The 26,000-nt window shown below is 43.0% G+C and overlaps 1 protein-coding gene across 3 annotated transcripts in view; it reads left to right on the forward strand.

Annotated features, from left to right (window-relative positions):
• Positions 1–26,000, forward strand: part of znf532 (zinc finger protein 532) — a 154,978-nt gene that overhangs the window by 34,136 nt on the left and 94,842 nt on the right. The window contains exon 1 of one of the 3 annotated variants that reach the window (XM_067984095.1): positions 1,205–1,278. The exons of the other annotated variants lie outside the window; for them this stretch is intronic. The gene's annotated coding sequence lies outside the window, so the exon portion shown is untranslated. Of the gene's footprint in view, positions 1–1,204; positions 1,279–26,000 lie in introns of those variants that run through there. 3 annotated transcript variants of the gene reach the window in all.

The following is a 26,000-nucleotide window of genomic DNA, read 5'->3' on the forward strand; positions in this document are numbered from 1 at the left end:
GCTCGTAGCAGTGTCCTGAAGATTAATCTTTAATTCCTGGAGACTCCAGGACAATCCTGGAGGGTTGGTAACCCAAAGGCTGTCCCATTTGCAAGAAATACTATGTATTAGAACTGCTGGACATCGAAGAGTTAATTTGCAGTGGCCCAAACTGGGAAGCTGTCCGCAATGATAACACCCCTCCCCCCTCCCATTCTTTCTTATGCTTTATCCAAGCTCACAGTGAAACTTGCTTGATTCCTTTCCCAGGACTTTCTAGGCTTCCACTGTCTGCATCAGTGAAATTTTGTGTAATATCGTTTGTTTGAATTGTAATTCTGCTGTTTTTTTATTGATGCAGAAGTTTTGCAGTAGTTTTCTTCAGTAATAAAGATAAGCAGCAAGGTTTAAAACAAAATCGGCCCACGTGCCCACAATTACTGACTGTTGGGAGTCCGAACTGATAAAATGAAGGAACAGGGCCCTGCTGAATAAGGAGAATAAAGCTTTCAGGAGGACGAGACAGTTAGCAGAATACACATTTGTTTCTAAAATGGCTTCTTGCTAAAGGGTGTGGTTAAAAGCAACTGAACGACTGGTATTTTGTGATCTGCATTCCCTGTGCTGTGGCACGTCAGATCCCATAAATTCCAATAAAAATCACTGTGACTCTTCCTGGCTAAAAGTAGTAAAGGAGTTTGATTTACTGGTTTAACAGCGAGCATCTGATTTGGCAGCTTTTAAGAAAAAAAAACAGATTTTGTGGCACCTTCTAATTTTTTGGTTTAGTAAAATCTAGTCCTGTTGGCTGCACTGTCAGTGAATGTTCAAAAATATGAGCAGATTAGTTTAACAATTTCCTCAGTGATTTTATTTCTGTCAGGACACTGCAGCCATTTCATACTGTAGTGTCACAAACCTTTATTACAATTGACTTTCCCAGAGATCACAGCAACATGCTGGCAAAAATAAAGGTAGGGAACTGTCTGGCTTTATTTAGATACGATTCTACAGGCATGGTGTTTGAAAGAACAGGTTAAAATGTCTTTTTTTAGGTGAAAATATTGCAATAATGTGGCATAAGCAAAGGGAAACACTGGGCAGTATGTGCTGCAGTACAGGTTTCCATAGCTGTATGTGGGGTGGCTGGAACCGGCTGGAACTGGTTTGAAGCAGATCAGCTCATGAACAATGCAGCCACTGAGCTACATTGCTTCCTTCTTCATGGCAGCAATACAAGAAGCTTGCAGAAAGGTACCATCCAAAACAGCATGATTGCACCCTAGACACACTATTCTGGTATGTGGCTAGTATGCTAAATACTTTATAAATGGGTATGTTTGTAATATCTTAAAAAAAAATTGTTTCACTGTCTCGAGGTAAAGGATTCAAGTATGAAGAAAGGTTTGTGTGCTCCCTTTTACAAAAAAAATGGTGGATTGGGGTAATCTGTTACTTTCTGAGAGATGAAGTGTATATGGATCAGGAGCGTATATTTAAATTTAAAGCCAATTTTTTGTTGCTGTGCAAATTAGAGTACTGCAAGCTGGGCTTTTTGTGCATAACATGGGGCAGAAAAGACACGCTTTGCTGGCTTGCTAGTAGAGAAGATGGAGTTTTTTTTTGGGTGCTGCTTTTTCAGTTAAACAGCATGTACTTCCTAATGCAGTGGTTAGAAAATCTTTAATTTTGGGGGGGAAAAAAGCCACAGTTTTGTACTATAACACAGCAGACTACATGAACTGTGTCCTACATTATGCAAGTCACCATGCCAGGAGAATTATGGTCATAAATTTAACCAGTTGAATTTATCAATTATTGTAAAATATAAAAAAAAATATTTTTCTTGATAATCAGCTTGTTTTAGCTAACTGCCGTGTATATATTTTTTTTAAAATGGTGTATGTGTGTGTCTGTTTCTATAACTGAGTATCAGCACAAAGCCTTCTGGGGCTATTGATTGACACCTCCCTTTAAAAGCCTTACAGACGCTGGTCCCTCTAAAGCTTTAAAAAGGAGGAAATATTCTTTTTTTTTCATACAATTCTCCAGAGAGATTTCTCAGCTACGACCACCAGTTTTCTCAAAACAGCAAACTGAGTTGAAAATAATATATAGAACACACATATTATTAAAAGTGGTTAAATTCAAGCATTTGTGTTTACAATTTGATAACTTTTCCTTGAGCTGAAGCATTCAGGCCTGTCGCCCAGTGTTTTTTTTTCTCTTCCTTTCTTCTCTGGGTTACAGTATTTTAACTTTTGCTGCCAGTACTCCAGGCAAGCTTTTAATTATATAAAAATATTGGTATTCTCATTTAAAAAAAAACGAGGCACTGTAGCTATCAAGATTTTGGACATTTTGAAGAATACTGGAATACAGAAAATACCGACAGTCCTTGGATACACCTCAGTGGTGGTGGCGGCCTAGTTCAGGGTAAGTAACCGTGATGGCTAAACAGATCATCTTGTTTCCTTAAATATTCTCTGTATGGTCTCAGTCTCTCCAGTGTTTTCAATAATTATTGAAATGAGTTATTGCCTTAGCAAATAAAGTGTGTCGTGTAGTAGGAGCTTTGGCCTACTCGTGTCAGCACATATGTCAAAATACAACTGGCAAGGACAGGTTCCGGGGCCTAGTTCTTACTACTGACATTTTGGAGCATTGTGAACATGTTTTGTTAGTAATGAAATACAACTGCTTTTATATTTTTACATTAGAATAAAATTGACTGATTTTAATTTATCGATATAACATAGTTCTTTGCAAAATAAGCTCAGCTGTGTGCTTGCTTCACAAGGAGGAGGAAAAATTGTCATCCAAGTCACCCACTCATGGGACTGCTCTTGGGTTATAGAATGACATTGACAAGAACTGGAGGTTGCCTCATGTCTTTTCTTAAAAAAAAAAGCAGTTGCTAGATAGTCTACTGAGCCATGCATCTAGGAGTTCCCAAGTTTGATACCTGGCTTGTGCTGAGCCTGAGTCAGGTGATCTAGGGTGCTGCTAGGAGTGCTATGCTGACTGACCTTAGCACCCTGGGCTACAGAACAGTTAGCAAGGGTTTCAACTCCTAATTAATAGTGAGCGATTGTTGCTGGATTCATCCATGCTTTTATTACTTCCAGACCTCAACTATTCTCATGCTCCCCCTGGCCAGCCTCCCATCATCCACACGCCATAAACTTGAGCTCATCCAAAACTCTGCTGCCCAAGACCCGTTCACCGATCGCCCCTGTGCTCACTGACCTACATTGGCTCCCAACCCCAAACGCCTCGATTTTAAAATTCTCATCCTTGTGTTCAAATCCCTCTATGGCCTCATCCCTCCCTATCTCTGTAACCTCCTCCAGCCATACAACCCACCATGATCTCTGCGCTCCTCCAATTCTTGCCTCTTCCCTTCAGCTGCCTAGGCCCTAATCTCTGGAATTCCCTCCCTAAACCTGTCCACCTCACTACCTCTCCTCCTTTAAGGCGCTCCATAAAACCCCCCTCTTTGACCAAGCTTTTGGTCACCTGCCTAATATCTCCTTATGTGTCAAACGTTGTTTGAAAATTGCTCCTGTAAAGCGCCTTGAGGTGCTTTACTGCGTTAAAGGCACTATATAAATGCAAGTTGTTTTTTTTTGTTTATAGAAATCAGGTGAAGATGGTATTGGTAAAAAGCAAAAAGTTGCTGGAAATCTGAAACAAAAATAGAAAGTGCTGGAAACACACGGCACGTCAGTCAGCATCTGTGTCAAGCGTGGATTAAGGTATTGCCTCAGGCTAAACCATTCATCAGAATTGGATAGTTTAAAAATATTGTACTCGCAGGATGTGGGTGACGCTAAATAGCCCGCATTTATTGTCCATCCTTAGTTGCCATAAGAAGGTGGTGATGAGTTCTCTTCTACAACTGAGTGTTTTGCTAGTCCACTTCAGAAGGCATTAAGAGTCAACAATGAGGTGTGGGATAGGAGTTACGTGTAAGAAAGAAAGAACTTGCAGTTATATAGTGCTTTTCATGACTTCATGTCCCAAAGTGCTTCATAGCCAATAAAGTACTTTTGAACTATTGTAATGTAGAAAAATGCGATAACCAATTTGCGCACAGCAAGGTCCCACAAACAGCAGTGAGATAAATGAGCAGATAATCTGTTTTAGTGATGATGGTTGAGGGATATAAATGTTGCCCAGGACACCGGGAGAACTTCCCTGTTCTGGTTCGAATAGTCTCATGGGATCTTTGATGTCCACCTGAGAGGTAGACAAGGCCTCGGTTTAATATCTCACCGAAAGACAACACATCTGACGTTACAGCACTCCCTTAGTACTGCACTGAAGTGTCAGCTTGGATTACGCGCTCAAGTCTCTGGAATGGAGCTTGAACACATGACCTACTGACTCTGAGGTGAGAGTGTTACCATTGAATCAAGGCTGACTGTAGGCAGGCCCCCTTCCCTGAAGGACATTATTGAACCAGTTGGATTTTTACTACAATCTGACAGTTTTCTTGGGCCTTCTCTGGTGCTTGCCCACATTACCAGATTTATTGAATTCAGTTTCAGAAGTAGCCATGGTGGGATTTGAATTCATGACCTCTAGTGCACTATGCGATTGTACCCTCTAGTATTAGGCTCATCTCTTCTATAAAAAGCCTGTTGAAATTCGCTGCCCAGACTTTCAATTGAAGAATCGCCATTTGAGTGATGTAGAGAATTGTCTTCCAACATAATTTGGTGTCTTCATAAGACAATATGAGGAGGGCAATTAAATTGTTTCAACAACAACAATTTGCATTTATATAGCGCATTTAATGTCGTAAAACATCACAAGGTGCTTCACAGGAGTGTTATCAAACAAAATTCCCCTGCTGCTTGTGTCTTCTTAGAGTTTTGTATCACTCCTAGTCTGACTGAGTTGGAGTAGGTGGCTAGCTCTTAGAATTGTATGAATAAAGTTTTTGAGTCAGCCATTAACGAATTGTGAGAGTGTCCTTACCTTCTGTTGTGACGTCCTGCGTAGCATGGCTGATACAGTAATTCAGCATTTTGGAAGTGGTTCATATGTCTTTGTCTTATCACCCTGAGCAGCGTTTGGGTGCTCTATTTTGCTTTTCTGCTCTCAAGTTTTTACCCTTGATTGGGTAATGCTGTATCGCATTGTACAAATGGGACGGGAATGAGGGAAGAAAGAAACGTCATAAAATAAAGTCCTGTAGAAGTCGATTTTAAAGTAGACAGTATGTATCTGAAATAATCTGCCATGTTCTTGAAGACAACAACATGCATTTATATGATGCCTTTAACATAAACAAATTTCCTATTACATTTCTGAATCAGACAAAGATTGATACTGAGCCAAAGAAGATGATATTTGCGGGGGGTGGGGGTAGGTGGGAAGCTAAAAGCTTAGTTACGGAGCTGGGTTTTAAGGAGTGTGTTAAAAGAGGAGAGGGAGGTGGAGAGGCAGAGGAGTAGGAAAGAAATTCCAGAGCTTAGGGCCGTGACGCTGAAAGCACAGCCGCCAATGGTGGGGCGAAGGGATTTATTGGAGTGATTGAAATGGAATTGCAGGAAAGATGAGTGCGGCTTTGGGAAGCGACGGCATGTTCGAGGACTTTGCAGAGGAAAGGGAGGGTGGAGATGGGGCAGTAGTTTGCAAGGACAGAGGGGTTGAGGGTGGGTTTGTTGAGTGGGGAGGTGATGATAGTGATTTTGAAAAGGAGGGGGACAGTATTTGAGGAGAGGGAACCATTTACAATGTCAGCTAGAATGGGAAGTTGGTTGGTTAGCAGGCTAGTGGGAATGGGGTCAAGAGAGCAGGAATTGGGTCTCACGGGTAAGATGAGCTCGGAGAGGGTATGAGAGGAGATGGGGGAGAAACGAGAGAGAGAGACGGATTCAGCACTAGGGTAGGGAGAAACCTTGCAGGAGGTTTGGTGGGGCTAAGGAAAGTGGGAGGGACATAGGAGCAGGAGTAGGCCATACGGCTCCTCGAGCCTGCTCCGCCATTCAATAAGATCATGGCTGATCTTAGAATCATAGAACGGTTACAGCACATAAGGAGGCCATTCGGCCCATCGAGTCCGTGCCGGCTCTATGCAAGAGCAATCCAGCTATTCCCTATCCCTGTCGCCCTGCAAATTTTTTCCTTTCACGTACTTACCCAGTTCCCTTTTGAAAGCCATGATTGAATCTGCCTCCACCACCCCCACTAGCAGTACATTCCAGGTCCTAACCACTCGCTGTGTGAAAACGTTTTTCCTAGTGTCACCTTTGGTTCTTTTGCCAATCACCTTAAATCTCTGTCCTCTGGTTCGTGACCCTCTGCCAATGGGAACAGTTTCTCTCTATCTACTCTGTCTAAACCCTTCATGATTTTGACTATCTCTATCAAATTCCCTCTCAACCTTCTCTGTTCCAAGGAGAACAATCCCAGCTTCTCCAGTCTATCCATGTAACTAAAGTCCCTCATCCCTGGAATCAGTCTAGTAAATCTCTTCTGCACCCTCTCTAAGGCCTTCACATCTTTCCTAAAGTGCGGTGCCCAGAACTGGACACAATACTCCAGTTGCGGCTGAACCAGTGTTTAATAAAGGTTCATCGTGACTTCCTTGCTTTTTTACTCCAAGCCTCTATTTATAAAGCCCAGGATCCCGTATGCTTTTATAACTGCTTTTTCAACCTGCTCTACCACCTTCAACGATTTGTGTACATATACTCCCAGATCTCTCTGTTCCTGTACACCTTTTAGAATTGTGCACTTTAGTTTATATTGCCTCGCCTCATTCTACCGAAATGTATCACTTTGCATTTTTCTGCATTAAATTTCATCTGCCACGTGTCCACCCATTCCACCAGCCTGTCTATACCCACTTGAAGTCTATCACTATCCTCCTCACTGTTCACTACACTTCCAAGTTTTGAGTCATCTGCAGATTTGGAAATTGTGCCCTGTATACCCAAGTCCAAGTCATTAATAATATATCAAGAAAAGCAGTGTTCCCAGTACTGACCCCTGGGGAAAACCACTGTACACTCCCTCCAGTCCAAAAAACAACCATTCACCGCTACTTTCTGTTTCCTGTTACTTAGCCAATTCTGTATCCATGCTGCTACTGCCCCTTTTATCCAATTGGTCACAATCCCTCGCTCTTTCCCCATAGCCATGCAAATTTTTCTTTTTCAAGTAACACCCATCACCCCTGTGCTCGCTGACCTACATTGTCCCAATCCGGTCCAGCAACTCCTCGATTTTAAAAAAAATTTTCATCCTTGTTTTCAAATCCTTCCATGGCCTCACCCCTCCCTAACTCTGTAACCTCCTCCAGCCCTACAACCCTCCGAGATTTCTGCGCTCATCCAATTTTGGCCTCTTGCATATCCCTGATTTTAATCGCTCCACCATTGGCGTTTGTGCGGTCAGCTGCCTCGACCCTAAGCTCTGGAATTCCCTCCCTTAACCTCTCCAACTCCCTCCCTCTCTCTCCTCCTTTAAGACGTTTCTTAAAACCTACCTCTTTGAAAAAGCTTTTAATCATCTTTCCAAATATCTCCTTATGTGGCTCGGTGTCAAATTTATTTGATAACACTCCTGTGAAGCGCCTTGAGACGTTTTACTATGTTAAGGGCGCTATATAAATGTAAGTTGTTTTTGAGATTGATCTCTTGTTTCAGTAATGTGAGCTATGTCCCCTTTTGGGCTCTTACTTTTGCAAGAGATGTTCTGCTGCTAAGTAGCAAACAGATATAGGTAGAATGGGATCGTAGGCTTACAAATAGTCTGTTTTCTTTAATTGTAAACAATTTTACAACACCAAGTTATAGTCCAACAAATTTATTTTAAATTCCACAAGCTTTCGGAGGCTTCTTCCTTCCTCAGGTGGTGTGGTTTTCCACACCACCTGAGGAAGGAGGAAGCCTCCGAAAGCTTGTGGAATTTAAAATAAATTTGTTGGACTATAACTTGGTGTTGTAAAATTGTTTACAATTGTCAACCCCAGTCCATCACCGGCATCTCCACATCATGTTTTCTTTAACACTAAGATGATCAATTCAGTAACTGAAGAGAAAGCTTGAAGTTACCCACCCATATTCTCTGTCTAGGTGCCAAATTCCCATCAGTTAAAACCTTTCAGTTCCTTTGCTTGGTGATTGTATCTGATCTCTACTGGGGCAAACAAGTGCCAAAGTAGGAATAAGATTGGAAGTTGTAAAGAAAGCTTGGTTCTCCTTGCTGTAGTTGGCAGCTTTGTTGTTCTCCCAAGCCTTTACCTGTCCAGTGCTAGAGTATTTGGCAGATTGCAGAGAAAATCTATCTCTTCCTCTTGAGCTCAGTACACTCAAACCATTAAGACTCTTGGATTAGATGAGGTTGGCTTTCTCTATGTCATCCTCTGTAAGTGTCGTAGAGGTGTGGCCAAATCGTCAGTCAAGAGCTGCTAATGTTGAAGCCCAGCTTCTTTGTTGGTCCAGGAACACGAGAGCTGTTGCAGATGACCCTGTACAACCTGTGGCAAAGTTCCACGCACAGCTTTCACTGGTTGTAAAAGTGCCACACCCAGGTAGTGTTGTCACCTGACACTCTGAGTTCAGAAACCCAACAGAGAATTGATTGTTACCTGCTGAACCCAGGTTGTTGGAGCATTAAAATCCTGTGGAAAGTTTTGGCTTTGCTATTCGACACCTAGCACAAATTCCCTGCGCCTGTTGTGTTCTCAGCATCAGCCAGGTAAGATTTGTTAGACATCTGTCCTCATTTTAATTGTAAACAATTTTACAACACCAAGTTATCGTCCAACGATTTTTATTTGAAATCTACAAGCTTTCGGAGGCTTCCTCCTTCCTCAGATAAATGTCAGGAGCTCCTTGAAGCCTACGCATTTATACATCACAGAACAATACATGGTGTTTACAGACTGCCCGTTGCCAAGGCAATCACCGTGTCCACACTCATTTTAATTGCCTCTGAATATTGGTGTGCCAGTATATTTCTAGCTTAAAAATCTCTAGTATAGGTAAAAAGAAGAAAAAATTATAAATGCTGAAAATCTGAAATGAAAACAAAATGGTGGAAATGCACAGCAAGTCTGTCAACACTCAAAAGTTTTTCCTACTTGCCTATATTTGCTTGAATCTTTATGATTATCTGAACAGATGGCAGTTTTTTTGAGCTAGTCAGTAACTTGTGATGGACACTTTGCATATGTGAAGCTTGCATGTGTAATATTGAAGTATCAGATCAGAGAATGACACAGCACAGGAGGCCATTTAGCCCATCGTGCCTGTGCCGGCTCTTTGAGAGAGCTATCCAATTAGTCCCACTCCTGCTCTTTCTCCAAAGGACTGTAAATTTTTCCCCTTCAAGAATTTATCCAATTCCCTTTTGAAAGTTACTATTGAATCTGCTTCCTCCACGCTTTCAGGCAGTGCATTCCAATGATAACAACTCGCTGCATAAATTTTTTTTTCTTCACTTCGCCTCTGGTTCTTCTGCCAATTACCTTAAATCTGTTTGACAAACCTATTGGAGTTCTTTGAGGATGTAACTAGTAGAATAGATAAGGGGGAACCAGTGGATGTGGTGTATTTGGATTTTCAAAAGGCTTTCGATAAGGTCCCACACTGGCAGTTGGTGATCAAAGTTAGAGCACATGGAATTGGGGGTAATATGCTGGCATGGATTGAGAATTGGTTAACAGACAGAAAACAGAGAGTAGGAATAAACAGGTCTTTTTCAGGTTGGCAGACTGACTAGTGGGCACCACACGGATCGGTGCTTGGGCCCCAGCTATTCACAATCTATATCAATGATTTGGATGAGGGGACCAAATGTAATATTTCCAAGTTTGCTGATGACACAAAGCTAGGTGGGAATGTGATTTGTGAGGAGGCTGCAAAGAGGCTTCAAGGGGATATAGACAGGCTAAGTGTATGGGCAAGAACACGGCAGATGGAATATAATGTGGAAAAATGTGAAGTTATCCACTTTGGTAGGAAAAACAGAAATGCAGGGTATTTTTTAAATGGTGAGAGATTGGGAAATGTTGATGTTCAAAGGGTGTCCCTGGGTGTCCTTGTACATGAGTCACTGAAAGTTAACATGCAGATGCAGTAAGCAATTTGGAAGGCAAATTGTATGTTGGCCTTTATTACAAGAGGATTTGAGTACAGGAATAAAGATGTCTTAATGCAATTATATAGGGCCTTGGTGAGATCGCACCTGGAGTATTGTGTACAATTTTGGTCTCCTTACCTAAGAAAGGATATACTTGCCATAGAGGGAGTGCAATGAAGGTTCACCAGACTGTTTCCTGGGATGGTGGGATTGTCGTATGAGGAGAGATTGAGTAGACTAGGCCTGTATTCTCTAGAGTTTAGAAGAATGAGAGGTGATCTCATTGAAACATACAAAATTCTTACAGGGCTCGACAGTGTAGATGCAGGGAGGATGTTTCCCCTGGCTGGGGAATTTAGAACCAGGGGTCACAGTCTCGGAATAAAGGGTAGGCCATTTAGGACTGAGATAAGGAGAAATTTCTTCACTTAGAGGGTGGTGAATCTTTGGAATTTTCTCCCCCAGAAGACTGTGTCTCAGTCATTGAGTACATTCAAAACAGAGATCGATAGATTTCTAGATATTAAAAGCATCAAGAGATATGGAGATGGTGCAGGAAAATGGGGTTGAGGTTGAAGATCAGCCATGATCTTGCCGAATGGCGGAGCAGGCTCGAGGGGCGGATGGCCTGCTCCTAGTTCTTATGTGTCCTCTGGTTACTGACCCTTCTGCCACTGGAAACAGTTTCTCCTTATTTATTCAAGAAAACCCTTCATGATTTTGAACACCTCTATGAAATCTCCCCTTAACCTTCTCTGGTCTAAGGAGAACAACCCCAGCTTCTCCAGTCTCTCCACGTAACTGAAGTCCCGCATCCTTGGTACCATTGTAGTAAATCTCCTCTGCACCCTCTCCAAGTCCTTAACATCCTTTCTAAAGTGTGGTGCCCAGAATTGGCCACAATATTCCAGCCGGGGCCTAACCAGTGTTCGATAAAGGTTTAGCATAACACCCTTGCTTTTGTACTCTATGCCTCTATTTATAAAGCCAAATATCCCATATGCCTTTTTAACAGCCTTTTCAACTTGTCCTGCCACCTTCAAAGATTTGTGTACGTACACCACCAGGTTTCTCTGTTCCTGCACCCCCTTTCAAATTGTACCATTTAGTTTATATTGCCTCTCCTCATTCTTCCTACCAAAATGAATCACTTCACACTTCTCTGCATTAAATTTCATCTGCCATATGTCTGCCCATTTCACCAGTCTGTCTGTGTCCTCCTGAAGTCTTACTATCCTCCTCACTGTTTACTACATTTCTGAGTTTCGTGTCATCTGCAAACTTTGAAATTATATCCTGTACCCCCAAGTCCAGGTCATTAATATATATCAAAAAGAGCCATGGTCCTAATACTGACCCCTGGGGAACCACTGTTTACTTCCCCCAGTCTGAAAAACAACCGTTTACCACTACTCTCTGCTTTCTGTCCCTTAGGCAATTTCGTATCCATGCAGCCATTGTCTGTTTTGTCCCTTTAATAGATGCACTTTCCTGTACAATGGGGACTGTGCTAGATCCAAGATTTTTAATTATACAAATATTTAATCTCTGGTGACATTGTTCAGAGAAAAATATCCTCTCTTCCTGAAATTCACTTTCATTCTTTCCTACTCATGCAGCCTTGAAGTAATCCACAGTCCATAACATGCTTTCTTTGTTGCTCTATCTGTCTTTCTGTTTATCTCTTTTCCTCTATGTATGGTTCTCAAACACTTTTTGTTCAATATAGTTTATCTCTCTGTTTGTCTTGGACTCTTACTCACTTTTTAGATTTTGTGCAAGTCTCTGCTTGCCTGTGTATCCTTTCTCTCTTCTGCATGATTTCCAATCTTTCTGTGTGACTTTCACACGTATTCTTTTATCAAGATATTCCATTTCCATCTTCAGTTTCTTTGATGTCCAGAATGTGCTCCCAGTTATAGCAGATACACTGTGCCAGAGATGACTGTCGAGGAGTTGCTGGAACATGTGCAGGCAACAAAGAAAATGGCAAGGACAGAGCCTTTATATTTGGGAAAAGTGCACACTTCTGCCAAATGTTGCCGTACCCTCACCCCCATATCCATTGATGTGGGCGTTTATAGGGAATCAGGGGGATGGTTCCCCAGGAAAGTAAAAGTTGTGCAATCTGGTTAAATTTGGAACACTTTTTATGTAATAGTTGACAGGAAAAATAAGTGACATCTTGGTTTACCTATAATCACCAAACCAATCAAATCACTTTCCTAACTTCACCTGGCCGTTCACCCCCCTCTCCTTCACAAAGGTACTCTTCTTCCATAAGCATCCTCACACTGTTCAGTTACTCTCTTCCCTTCTAACTCCACACTCCAGTTCAGAGAAGCATTATTCCTCTTAAATCCTCCCCGTCGGTTCACGAGGTGCCCTGTACCCCCCCACTCCCCTGCGCGTCGGTTCACGGGGTGCCCTGTACCCCCCCCCCCCGACACCATGCGTCGGTTCACGGGGTGCCCTGTTGTCCCCCCCCCCCCCCCCCGCCCGTCGTTCCACGGGGTGCCCCGTACCCCCCCCCCCCTCCCCCGCGCGTCGGTTCACGGGGTGCCCCGTACCCCCCCTCTCCATCGGCTCACGAGGTGCCCTCCGTTGTTTCTAGAGGATTACTCCCCTCTCGCCTCCCTTTTCAGTTCAGAGTCACTCTGTTCTCCCTGCTGGTTCTGGCTCCAGCTCCTGCCTCACTCTGCTGCTCCGCTCTGAGATCGCACTCTGCTGTGTGTTACGATTAGGAATTTGTGATCTGTGTCATGGGCTGTGGCTGGGAGTTCCTGATTTGGCAAAAACTATTATAAGTCTGGGAATTCCCTCCTGCAAGGCAAGTGCAACAGGAACAGCATCAGGTACAGTTGGAAGCCAGAGCCAGTGGTAAGAAGAACATCAGAGTAGAGCCGAAGTGACATGTGAAGGCAACTGGGGAGTGGAAGCGAATTGGGGGAGCTTTGGGCTTAATCACTTGGGGGGCCTGGCCCTGGGAGTATTGGGCCAGGAAAATGGGGCTGAGCCCACCAGGTTGTGGGGGTCAAGGTAGGAGGCAGGAGAGGTTGTGTCTGTGGTCCCTGGAAGAGGGAGAGACTGGGGGAAGGGTGGGAAAACTCTGAAGGAACCTGGAGTCTGGGCCAGGAATTTAGGAGCACATTGATGGTTCCTGAGTCAGTTATAGTTGCTGATTCATTTCTTCAAAATAACATTGTAGAAAGGACAACAACTCCCAGGGAATTCTTGTGCATAGAGACCTGAAAAATATCAGGAGCTAAAGTCCAATGAGGAACCCAAGTTTTGAGCATAAAACAAAAGGCAAATCCAAAGCCTAAAGAGAGGGGAGAGAAGTGTGTAGATGAAGTTTGTTGCATGTATTTGTAACATGGCGTGGATAAGATTGTTTTTCAGAATTGTTTAGCCGTGTGTTAGAAATCTCATTTTTAGGTGTATATCGTGGGATGGTTGGGGAACTAATATGATCGATGGTATATTGTAAATTTTTCCGAGGGATTTTATTGGCTGTATGTGTTCTGGTTGCTGATTGTTCATTGGCTGCTTTTTAGTGAATAGAATTTTTTTTTATAAGGAATTTAATGGATTTTTTTTACAAGTAATTTTTGGTTCATGGCTTTTTAGTGATGGGGAATTTCAACCAATCGTAATGATTTGTATCCTACAGACATGCACCAGATACAAAACTTTTAATTTTATGGAGATAATGTATTACATTTTTGGAGCTTTCTCATTGAGTTTAATAGTCTGAATTTGTATCTTGCGCACAGTTGGTATTTTGTGCATGTTAAGGCCACTGAGATTGCTCCCACGGATCTGTGGAATGTGATGATAAGAATATTTTTCAAGATTGTGATGTCAGACCAGGGTTGTATGAGGTCACCTGACACAAATTGAGGGTTAACTGAAGGCATAATAACCGTGAATTGCATAACACATCGAATAGATTATACAATAATACTGGTTTTCATAGCTATAACATATTTTTTTTATTCGTTCATGGGATGTGGGCGTCGCTGGCGAGGCCGGCATTTATTGCCCATCCCTAATTGCCCTTGAGAAGGTGGTGGTGGTGTGCCGCCTTCTTGAACCTCTGCAGTCCGTGTGGTTACTGTTCTCCCACAGTGCTGTTAGGAAGGGAGTTCCAGGATTTTTACCCAGCGACAATGAAGGAATGGCGATATATTTCCAAGTCGGGATGGTGTGTGACTTGGAGGGGAACGTGCAGGTGGTGTTGTTCCCGTGTGCCTGCTGCTCTTGTCCTTCTAGGTGGTAGAGGTCGCGGGTTTGGGAGGAGCTGTCGAAGAAGCCTTGGCGAGTTGCTGCAGTGCATCCTGTAGATGGTACACACTGCAGCCACTGTGCGCCGGTGGTGAAGGGAGTGAATGTTTAGGGTGGTGGATGGGGTGCCAATCAAGCGGGCTGCTTTGTCCTGGATGGTGTCGAGCTTCTTGAGTGTTGTTGGAGCTGCACTCATCCAGGCAAGTGGAGAGTATTCCATCACACTCCTGACTTGTGCCTTGTAGATGGTGGAAAGGCTTTGGGGGGTCAGGAGGTGAGTCACTCTCCGCAGGATACCCAGTCTCTGACCTGCTCTTTTAGCCACTGTATTTATGTGGCTGGACCAGTTCAGATTCTGGTCAATGGTGACCCCCAGGATGTTGATGGTGGGGGATTCGGCGATGGTAATGCCATTGAATGTCAAGGGGAGGTGGTTAGACTCTCTCTTGTTGGAGATGATGTGGAGATGCCGGTGATGGACTGGGGTGGACAAATGTATGGAGTCGTACAACACCAGGTTATAGTCCAACAGCTTTATTTGAAATCACAAGCTTTCGGATGTTGTCCAGATTTTGCTGCATGCGGGCTCGGACTGCTTCATTATTTGAGGGGTTGCGAATGGAACTGAACACTGTGCAATCAACAGCGAACATCCCCATTTCTGATCTTTATGATGGAGGGAAGGTCATTGCTGAAGCAGTTGAAGATGGTTGGGCCTAGGACACTGCCCTGAGGAACTCCTGCAGCAATGTCCTGGGGCTGAGATGATTGGCCTCCAGCAACCACTACCATCTTCCTTTGTGCTAGGTATGACTCCAGCCACTGGAGAGTTTTCCCCCTGATTCCCATTTACTTCAATTTTACTAGAGCTCCTTGGTGCCACACTCTGTCAAATGTTGCCTTGATGTCAAGGGCAGTCACTCTCACCTCGCCTCTGGAATTCAGCTCTTTTGTCCATGTTTGGACCAAGGCTGTAATGAGGTCTGGAGCCGAGTGGTCCTGGCGGAACCCAAACTGAGCATCGGTGAGCAGGTTATTGGTGAGTAAGTGCTGCTTGATAGCACTGTCGATGACACCTTCCATCACTTTGCTGATGATTGAAAGTAGACTGATGGGGTGGTAATTGGCCGAATTGGATTTGTCCTGCTTTTTGTGGACAGGATATACCTGGGCAATTTTCCACATTGTCGGGTAGATGCCATTGTTGTAGCTGTACTGGTACAGCTTGTAAACCTTCCTCCAGTCTGAAAAACATCCGTTCTACTCTCCGTTTCCTATTACTTAGCCAATTTTGTATCCATGCTGCCACTGCCCCTTTATTCCATGGGCTTCAATTTTGATGACAAGCCTAATATGCAGCACTTTATCAAACACCTTTTGAAAGTCCATACACACCATATCAACCCTCTCTGTTACCTCATCAAAAAGCTCAATCAAGTTGGTTAAACACAATTTACCTTTAACAAATCCATGCTGGCTTTCCTTTATTAATGCACAGTTGTCCAAGTGACTGTTAATTTTGTCCCGGATTATCGTTTCTAAAAGTTTCCCCACTACTGAGGTTAAACTGACTGACCTGTAGTTGCTGGATTTTTTCCTACACCCTTGTTTGCAATTCTCCCGTCCTCTGGCACCACCCCCATATCTAAGGATGATTGGAAGATTATGGCCAGTATCTCTGCAATTTCTACCCTTGCTTCCCTCAGCAACCTAGGATACATCCCATCCAGACCTAGTGACTTATCTACTTTAAGTACAGCTAGCCTTTCTAGTACCTCCTCTTTATCAATTTTTAGCCCATCCAGTAGTTAACCTCCTCATTTACTGTAAAATGAATTTCAATAAAGATAAGTGTGTGGTGGTGCATTTTGATAGGAAGAATAAGGAGGCCTCATACTGCTTGAATAACAAGTGTAAATATTGTAGAAGAGCACAGGGATCTCAGGGTATAGGTACACAAATCACTAGAAGTAGTGACGCAGGTTAATAACACCATAAAAAAGGCAAATCAAGCACTGAAATTAATTTCTAGAGGGATAGAATTGAAAAGCAAAGAAGTTATGTTAAACTTGTATAGAACCTCGTTTAGACCACGCTTGGGGTATTGTGCACAGTTCTGGTCTCCATATTATAAAAAAGGATATGGAGGCATTGGAGAGGGTGCAAAAAAGATCAGAAGGATGATACCAGAACTGAGAGGATATACCTATCAGGAAAGACTAAACAAGCTGGGCTCTTTTCTCTAGAAAAGAGAAGGCTGAGGGGTGACCCGATAGAGGACTATAGGATGACGAAAGAGTTTGATAGAGCGGACATGGAGAAAATGTTTCCACTTGTGGGGGAGTCCAAAACTAAAGGTCATCAATATAAGATAGTCACTAATAAATCCAATAGGGAATTCAGGAGAAACTTCTTTACCGAAAGAATGGTAAGAATGTGGAACACGCTACCACAAAGAGTAGTTGAATAAAATAACAGATGCATTTAAGGGGAAGCTAGATAAGTACACTCGGGACAAAGGAATAGAAGGGTATACTGATAGGGTTAGATGGAGTAGGCTCGTGTGGAGCATAAACACTGGCATAGACCAGTTGGGCCAAATGGCCTATTTCTGTGCTGCAAACTCTATGTAATATAAATGCTAATGTTTTGTTAAAACAAAGTCTATTATTACATTAATGTGTGGGGATTAGATCGGTATAAACTGAAACTAGTCCTTAAATATATTGTAGATTGGAATATTATACGCAACTTTTACATAACTATTATAACATCCCAGCTGTAGTGCTGAAGACTTGTGCTCCAGAACTAGCTACGCCTCCAGCCAAGCTGTTCCACTACAGCTACAACACTGGCATCTACCCGACAATGTGGAAAATTGCCCAGGTATGTCCTGTCCACAAAAAGCAGGACAAATCCAATCCGGCCAATCACCGCCCCATCAGTCTACTCTCAATCATCAGCAAAGTGATGGAAGGTGTCGTCGACAGTGCTATCAAGCAGCACTTGCTCACCAATAACCTGCTCACCGATGCTCAGTTTGGGTTCCGCCAGGACCACTCGGCTCCAGACCTCATTACAGCCTTGGTCCAAACATGGACAAAAGAGCTGAATTCCAGAGGTGAGGTGAGAGTGACTGCCCTTGACATCAAGGCAGCATTTGACCGAGTGTGGCACCAAGGAGCCCTAGTAAAATTGTAGTCAATGGGAATCAGGGTGAAAACTCTCCAGTGGCTGGAGTCATACCTAGCACAAAGGAAGATGGTAGTGGTTGTTGGAGGCCAATCATCTCAGCCCCAGGGCATTGCTGCAGGAGTTCCTCAGGGCAGTGTCGTGGGCCCAACCATCTTCAGCTGCTTCATCAATGACCTTCCCTCCATCATAAGGTCAGAAATGGGGATGGTTGCTGATGATTGCACAGTGTTCAGTTCCATTCGCAGCCCCTCAAATAATGAAGCAGTCCGAGCCCGCATGCAGCAAGACCTGGACAACATCCAGGCTTGGGCTCATAAGTGGCAAGTAACATTCGCGCCAGATAAGTGCCAGGCAATGACCATCTCCAACAAGAGAGAGTCTAACCACCTCCCCTTGACATTCAACGGCATTACCATCGCCAAATCCCCCACCATCAACATCCTGGGGGTCACCATTGACCAGAAACTTAACTGGACCAGCCATATAAATACTGTGGCTACAAGAGCAGGCCAGAGGCTGGGTATTCTTTGGCGAGTGACTCACCTCCTGACTCCCCAAAGCCTTTCCACCATCTACAAGGCACAAGTCAGGAGTGTGACGGAATAATCTTCAAAATAAAGGGTACAATTCTAAAAGGGGTGCAGAAACAGAGAGATCTGGGATATATGTGCACAAATTGTTGAAGGTGGCAGGGCAGGTTCAGAAAGCAATTAAGAAAGCATATGAGATCCTGGGCTTTATAAATAGTGGTATTGAGTACAAAAGCAAGGAGGTTATGATGAACCTTTATAAAACACTGGTTCGGCCACAACTGGAGTATTGAGTCCCGTTCTGGGCATCGCACTTTCGGAAGGAAGTGAAGGCCTTGAGATTTTAGTGATGAGGGACTTCAGTTACATGCATAGACTGGAGAAGCTGGGGTTGTTCTCCTTGGAACAGAGAAGGTTGAGAGGAGATTTGATATTCAAAATCATGAAGGGTCTGGACAGAGTAGATAGAGAGAAACTGTTCCCATTGGCAGAAGGCTCAAGAACAGAGGACATAGATTTAAGGTGATTGGCAAAAGAACCAAAGGCGACATGAGAAAAAACTTTTTTGCACAGCGAGTGGTTATGATCTGGAATGCACTGCCTGAGGGGGTGGTGGGAGCAGATTCAATTGTGGGTTTCAAAAGGGAATTGGATAAGTATTTGAAGGGAAAAAAATTTGCAGGGCTATGGGGATAGGGCAGGGGCGTGGGACTAGCTGGATTGCTCTTGCAAAGAGCCGGCACGGACTCGATGGGCCGAATGGCCTCCTTCCATGCTGTAACCATTCTTTGATTCTATTTGCCAATTACACGCCCATTCTACAAGTTTTTTCATGTCCTCTTGCATTTTGACGCATTCTTCCTTTGCATTGCATCTTATCACAGTTTATACAAAGGGTCTCAAAGCTCTTAACATACAATTAATTACTTTTAAGTACAGTTACTGTTAAGTAGGCAAATGAAGTAGCAGTTTTGCACCAGGCAGGATCCCATAAACAGCAATAAGATGAATGACCATTTTGCTGGTTTTAGTGGTTTTACTCGAGTGAAACATACCTTTTGTATATATTAGTGTAATGCCTATTTACTACTGGGTAATTTAGAATACTTTCCCCATTCCTGCAGGTAATTCTCAGCAGAGAAATTGCAGGGGTCATGCAGTATCATGCACCCACCCTTTTAAATTTTAGGCCGATATGTTTCTGACTCCGTCATTAAATCTGACAGCGTTTCAAAGCTTATCATGCCGGGAACTAAGTGTGTTACTTTAATACAGCTTTGAGCATCCTTTCCTTGATATTACTTATATCTCTCCCATAATGTATTTTTATGGTGGAATTTCATTTGATGTGAAAAAAGGGAGTGTACTTCTCTTTAGACTCTTTCCTTTATGGAAATTCCTGTGCAGGAAGATGCGTTTATACACCAGTCAGTGTGTTTGATTTGTCAATTCAGTAACGTAGACATATTTTTATCAGATCAGTGACTTCCTGTCATCAGACTGCACAGACACTTTTATAGCAGTGGTTTGTTTTGAAAACTTTCATGTATTTCAGTGCTGAATTCCATGTTTAGGTGCTTTTTAGTTCACACATCCTTTTGTTTCACAAAAAGTCTAAAATAGATTTAACTCACAATGTGATTGGAATCATTTTTTTTACATGCATTTTTTCTGGTTTTGAAATACTCAAACGCATTGTTTTCAGACACACACGTGATCAGAAAAAAAGTATGGACCCAAAGATTCCTGTTTATGCTGTTAATGAGTATACTTTACTGTGTGTGGAACATGGGCTAGTGCTTAGTGACTTCTACCCATTACTTTTCATGTCGGTGCCTGTCTTGAGATTTAGCCAAGAACGGGGAAAGTTGCCTGAAGACTTCCACTTGTTCACTTTGGATTAGTGCCATTCCTGTATACTTGTAAGACTGAGGTAAAGTGGGAAAAGCTTTTATCCATGATCTCTTGTCAGTGCCTATCTGAGACACACTAACACTGCAGCAGGAGAAGCTAAATATCCAAGTGTGCGGAGATCTATTTCAGCTGATTCAGTTAATATTGCATCCATGTAGACCGCACATTGCTCCCCATATACCATTTTGGTTTCATCCAGCACGTAGAGCTGTTATGGATGGCGACAACTTGCCCATTAACAAAGCCCCCCCGCCTGGCTATACTTTTTACTGCATGCCCCACCTAAACTATTGCAGTGACAGCATGGCCCTTATCACCAAGTCATGCTTTGGTCTCCCCCTCTATTCGTCTGATGCCTTCTCCTCCTTTGAGCACCTCCACCTGTTCCACCCCTCTTGCTTCTCCTTTAAAATTCTCACTGTCTACTGCCCACCCGAGTTTCTCCATGATATCCTCCTCCCTTTCCTCCCTCAGTCTCTGCATCGAGTTGCTCCTCGTCCTTCGTGATTTCAAAGTCTATCTCTGCTCCCCTTGCCTTCTCTTCTCTAAATTCACTGTGGTCTCTCTACTCCCAGGGTCTCGATCACTGAGAAAGCTATCTGACTACTTTCTTGTATCTCTCACTATGCACATCGCTCTACCCCCTTCAAATCTAGTTTTTCTCCCTTCTCCCCTCATGCCCTCTCCTGAGGTCAACTCATGCATGCGACCCATCTCCTTCTCCCACTAAACCGCTGGCCACCCATCTTCCTTTCCTGGTCCCCATCCTAGCTGACGTTGCAAATGGTTCCCTTTCCTCGGATACTGACCCTCTTCCTTTCAAAACCGCCTTCATCACCTCTCCTCAAAAATGTTTCCAGGTTCGGATAAGTTTTCACCCCAGGGCATTAAAAGAAACTGATGAGGAAATTGCAGATGCATTACGTCATAATTTTCTAAAGCTCTCTAGATTTAGGAATTGTGTCTAAGAATTGGAAAATAACAAATGTCACTCTATTATTTAAGAAAGGAGAAACTGGTAACTACAGACCTGTCAGTTTACATCAGTTGTGGGAATGTTCCTGCAATCTATCATCAGAGACTGAGTGACTGAACACTGACAAGTATCAGCTGATCATAGAGAGTCAGCATGGATTTGTAAAGGGTAGGTCATGTTCATTTAATCTAGTTGAATTTTTTGAGGAGGTCACTGGCATGGTGGATAGTGTAAGTGTCTATGGATGTTGTCTATATGATCTTTCAGAAGGCATTTGATAAGGTTCCTCATGAGATTATTAGCAAAAGTGAAAGCGCATTAAATTGGAAGTAACCTTGAGACATGGATTGGTAATTGGTTGCAAGGTAGGAGACAGAGGGCTCAATTTTAAACTTAATTGCGGGGGCGGGGGGGGCTGCGAAAATTGCAAAAATGTAGAGCGAGTTCGGAAGCTGGCTCCAACCCGCCGACTTCCGAGTTTCCCACAGATGCACCTGTGTGCGCGTGGGCTTCCCGAATCCGGAAGTCCCCCTGGCAATTAAAGCCGGCGGGATGATAGTTAAAGAACCAAATGTACCTCATTGAGGTACTTAAGGCACTTGTGACATATTAGGTAGTTAGAATGATTTTTAACTTACATGGGCGGCTTTCCCACGGCTTCCGATGAAACCAGATGTGAAAGGCCGGATCAGGCAAAAAAAAAACCGAAATAAATTAAATAAAAAACCATTGCATAAAGTTAAAACACAAAATCAACTTACCTTTCCACCCTGCTCTGACGTCCCTCTCAGCCCCCGATGTCTCCCTCTTCTCTCCCCCCAACGATGTCTCCCCGATCTCCCCCTGATCCAGTGCCGGATGACGTCTCGCGCTCTCTCTCGCTTTGACTTTCTCTCTTCCTCATCACCTCCCCCCGCCACCGCCCGGCATTGACAGGCTGGCTGCCGACAGGAGCTGCATTATTCAGGGGCTGCTGGGCACAAAACCTGGAAAGAATTTTAATCACCATCAATTACATTGCGATTGCATCAGAATCGGTAAGTTTTTATTCGGGTTTGCCACGTGCACCTTCACACCCCCCCTCCCCCACCCCCTGCTGCCAACCTGCCACCATTTGAAAATTGAGCCCAGAGAGTAGGGACAAAGGGAATGCTTTCTGATTGGTAGGATGTGTAGTAGTATTTCCCAGGGATCTGTATTGTTGCACAAGAAGACAGAGTAAGGAGACTGGAGAGTTCAGGGGTGGGGGGGGTGGGTTGTAGGGCTGGAGAAGATTACAGAGATAGGAAGGGGCTAGACCATGAAAGGATTTAAACACAAGGATGAGAATTTTCAATTGGAGGACTGGGAACCAATGTAGGTCAGCGAGGACTGGGGTGATGGCTGAATGGAATTGGTGCGGGATAAGACTACCCCAAGTAAACCAATTTAAAAAAGAATATGACTTGGATTATTTAAAAACCACGGTGATTTCTGCCTCTGTTATACAAATAGCATGTATACCACAGGACATAAGAATATTGAATTTATTTCACTCATCAGGAAGGCCTTTCTACTTTCTTGACTGACTTTTGTTATTCATTTAGTTGTGTGACAAAGCTGTCGTCACTCGTGGAATATGGTGGTCCACGGTTACCTGTTGTTTATCACACAAGGCATCAACTCTGGTAGATTATAATATCCCTATTAATGGTTTTGATTTACAGATGGGAAAAACATTTTGGTCACTTAGTAATTGGGAAGACAACAGTTCGACTTTCATGAATATATCCTGTGTGTATTTGGATATGGCTTGGAATGAGCTGGATCTGGCTCAGTAGTCCAATTGTTCTCTGCAAGCTGTTGTTCTCCAGACAGGTGCGTCTTTGCAAAATCTATCTCCATCTGGTTATTTAGTGTTGAACCCTCCTGTTGAAAGCCTGGATAGTGGGGAATAACAACATCTGATTGCTGCGATAATCAACCATATTATACTTGTCAGTAATAGGGCCATCTAAATGGGGATCCTTCCAATACTTGTCAGCAATAGGAAATTACTGGAATTGAGACATGCAGACAATATGCTGTGCTGTGTTAGAGAAATTATAAAATGAGAATCAGGGCCATTTGTGTGCTGGCCATTGAAATTCAAATGTGGGGAATTCTAGTGAAGATCTGAAGCTGCAATTTCTGGGCTTGTAGCCTTGTCTATGATCTTTAGTATACCCTACCTTTGTGGCCAAATATGTGTAATACAGACCATACTGTGCTTTGCATTACGGATCTACACAGCAGCAATATATGCAGATATGCTAATTTTTCTGTAAACCACTAAGTTTATATCATACATTGATTTACAAGTTAATATTTTATTGTGCTGGTTTTGTAAATAAAAAGCAAAATACTACAAATGCTGGGAATCTGAAACAAAAACAGAAACATACAAATCAGTCAACATCAGTGAGAGAATAGACAAGTTGATGTTTCAGGCTGGACCCTTCTTCAAAACTGAAAAATAAACAATAAGGAAGCTTATTAACAGAATCGGAAAACGTAGGACTGGGGAAAAAGCAAATAGCCTTGACCCAGACATGGTGCAAGAGCTGAATTCCAGAGGAGAGGTAAGAGCAGCCGTCCTTAATGTCAAGACAGTGTTCGACCAAGTATGGTACCAAGGAGCCCTAGAAAAATGGAGATCAGTGAGAGTCAAAGGGAATAGTCTCCAGTGATGGAGTTATAGTTGTTGGAGGCTTATCAGCCATTCAGCCCCTTGAGCCTGTTCTGCTATTGAATTAGATCATGGCTGATCTGTACCTCAGGTCCATTTATCCTCCTTTGTTCCATATCCCTAGATAGCCTTACCCAACAAAGATTTCAGTCTTGAAAATTTCAATTGACCCAGCATCCACAGCTTTTTGGGGGAAGCAGGTTCCCAATTTCCACTACCCTTTGCGTGAAAAAATGCTTCCTCATTTCACTACTAAATGGCCCAGTTCTAATTTTAAGATTATTCCCTCTTGTCCTGGATTCCCCCACCAGAGGAAATAGTTTCTCTGTATCTACTCTATTGAATTCATTTATCATTTTGAACAACTCAATTGGATCACTCCTCAACCTTCTAAACTCAAGGGGACATTCCACCTTTATGCATCCTGACCTCATAATTTAACCTTTCTCCATTCTGGTGAATCTGCACTGTACCCCTTTCAAAACTAAATATATCTTTCCTGAGGTTTGGTGTCCAAAACTGAATACAGTACTTCAGGTGAGGTCTGACCAAGGCTCTGTACAACTGAAGCATAACTTCCTCACTTTTGAATTTCATCCACCTTGAGATAAAGGCCAACATTCTATTAGCCTACTTGATTACTTTTTGTACATGTGCACTAGCTTATAGTGATTTATGCACATGAACACCTCAATCCCATTCAATCCCATTGCTCCTAGTCTTTCACCATTAAGAAAATATTCCAATTCGTCTTTCTCAGATCCATATTACCCAATCCTAGTAAACCTCTATTGGCTTCCCAGTGCACAACACATTGGAATCAAAATCCTCATCCTTGTTTACAAATTCTGCCACAGCCTTGCTCAACCCTACTGCTGCAGCCTCATCTGTCTTTGGCAGTTTATGCATCTCCCATCCCCCTATCCTCTTCCACTTCATCTTCGATGTTGGAGCTTTCAGCCGTTTTGGCCCTAAACTTTCCAACACTTCCAATAATTGGTGGGAATGCTATATTGCAATGGAAGAATTTTTAAAAGCTGTAAACTGACCATCTATGTAAAACTGTATCATGTGTGGTCTGATGACTGAATAGTGTACTCCTGATTTTGTTGCTTTATTACAGATGAGCTTCCATTGTTTTCCAGAACCACAACTGTCTTCCCCTCCATATGTCGGGTTCTCTCATCTTCGCAGCATGCTCCATGAGTCTTCCCATGCCTGCCTTTTTCTTCGCGGCATGTCTATTGAGCTAACTACTTTATGTTCCTCTCTTTCACTGTCAGAGTCCTACTTGTTCCACCCTACTTCATCTCTACATTCTTGCTCACTCTTTCTAGCCTTCAGATGAAACCTTAATAGAGGTCCCATCCCTGTTCTGGCTGTTCAGACGGGCATTCAAGATCCTAAGGCAGTGTTCAAAGGAGAGCAGTGAATTTTCCTGGTATCCTAGCCAACAGTCTTCCCTCAACAACACTACCAAAAACAGACTAACTGGTCATTCATTTCATTTCTATTTGTAAGATCTTTTTGTCTGCAAAATGGTTGCCCTAGGTAACAATCACTGCATTTCAACAGTAATTCATTGTATGTGAAGCACTTGTGACATTTCTGACTAATTTGATATAAGTGCAAGCATTTTATTTTATTCTGGTATGTCCAACCAAACTGGCCAGGAAGTCGAACCTTATCAGGATGAGCTTTATAAATTGATCTTTATTGAGGTCACCTTTTGAATTAGGCTAATGGGAAGGAAAATGTTGAATCAGTTAACTTCTCAGTGCAAGGAAAATCAGGCAGGATTTATAACGGGCAGCCATCTGCTATTGCCTGTTTTGCAACTCCGCTGAAGCTGAACTTGATCCCCAGGATATTTCTAAACAGGAGGAAATTTCTGAGTGTTGGTGCCTTTTTTTAAAGAATTCTCTTACTTCTTTGTCAAGGTTGCCTTCAACCTGTCAGGTTCCTTCTCCATAACATATGAAACAGGACAGAGTGCTTGAATTGCTGGAAAGGAGGGGGTGTATCCTGTTTGGAGTATTAACGTGGGATTTGATGACAAAACAAGTTAAAAGGAACAATAGTTTGCCTCAATAGAAGAAAAGCAATTACAAAGCATCAAATCAACAGGCATTTTGAGTGTTATTTTCATGAGGTGTGCTTAATGCTGGTATTTACTGTTGATAGGGACATAGGAACTGAGGAGCAGGAGTAGGCCATTTAGCCCCTTGAGCCTGTTCCACCATTCAACGAGATCACGGCTGACCTGTGACCTAACTCCATATACCCGCCTTAGCCCTATATCCCTTAT

This window comes from Heptranchias perlo, chromosome 1 (genome assembly GCF_035084215.1).
Source record: "Heptranchias perlo isolate sHepPer1 chromosome 1, sHepPer1.hap1, whole genome shotgun sequence".
Lineage (NCBI taxonomy): Eukaryota > Metazoa > Chordata > Chondrichthyes > Hexanchiformes > Hexanchidae > Heptranchias > Heptranchias perlo.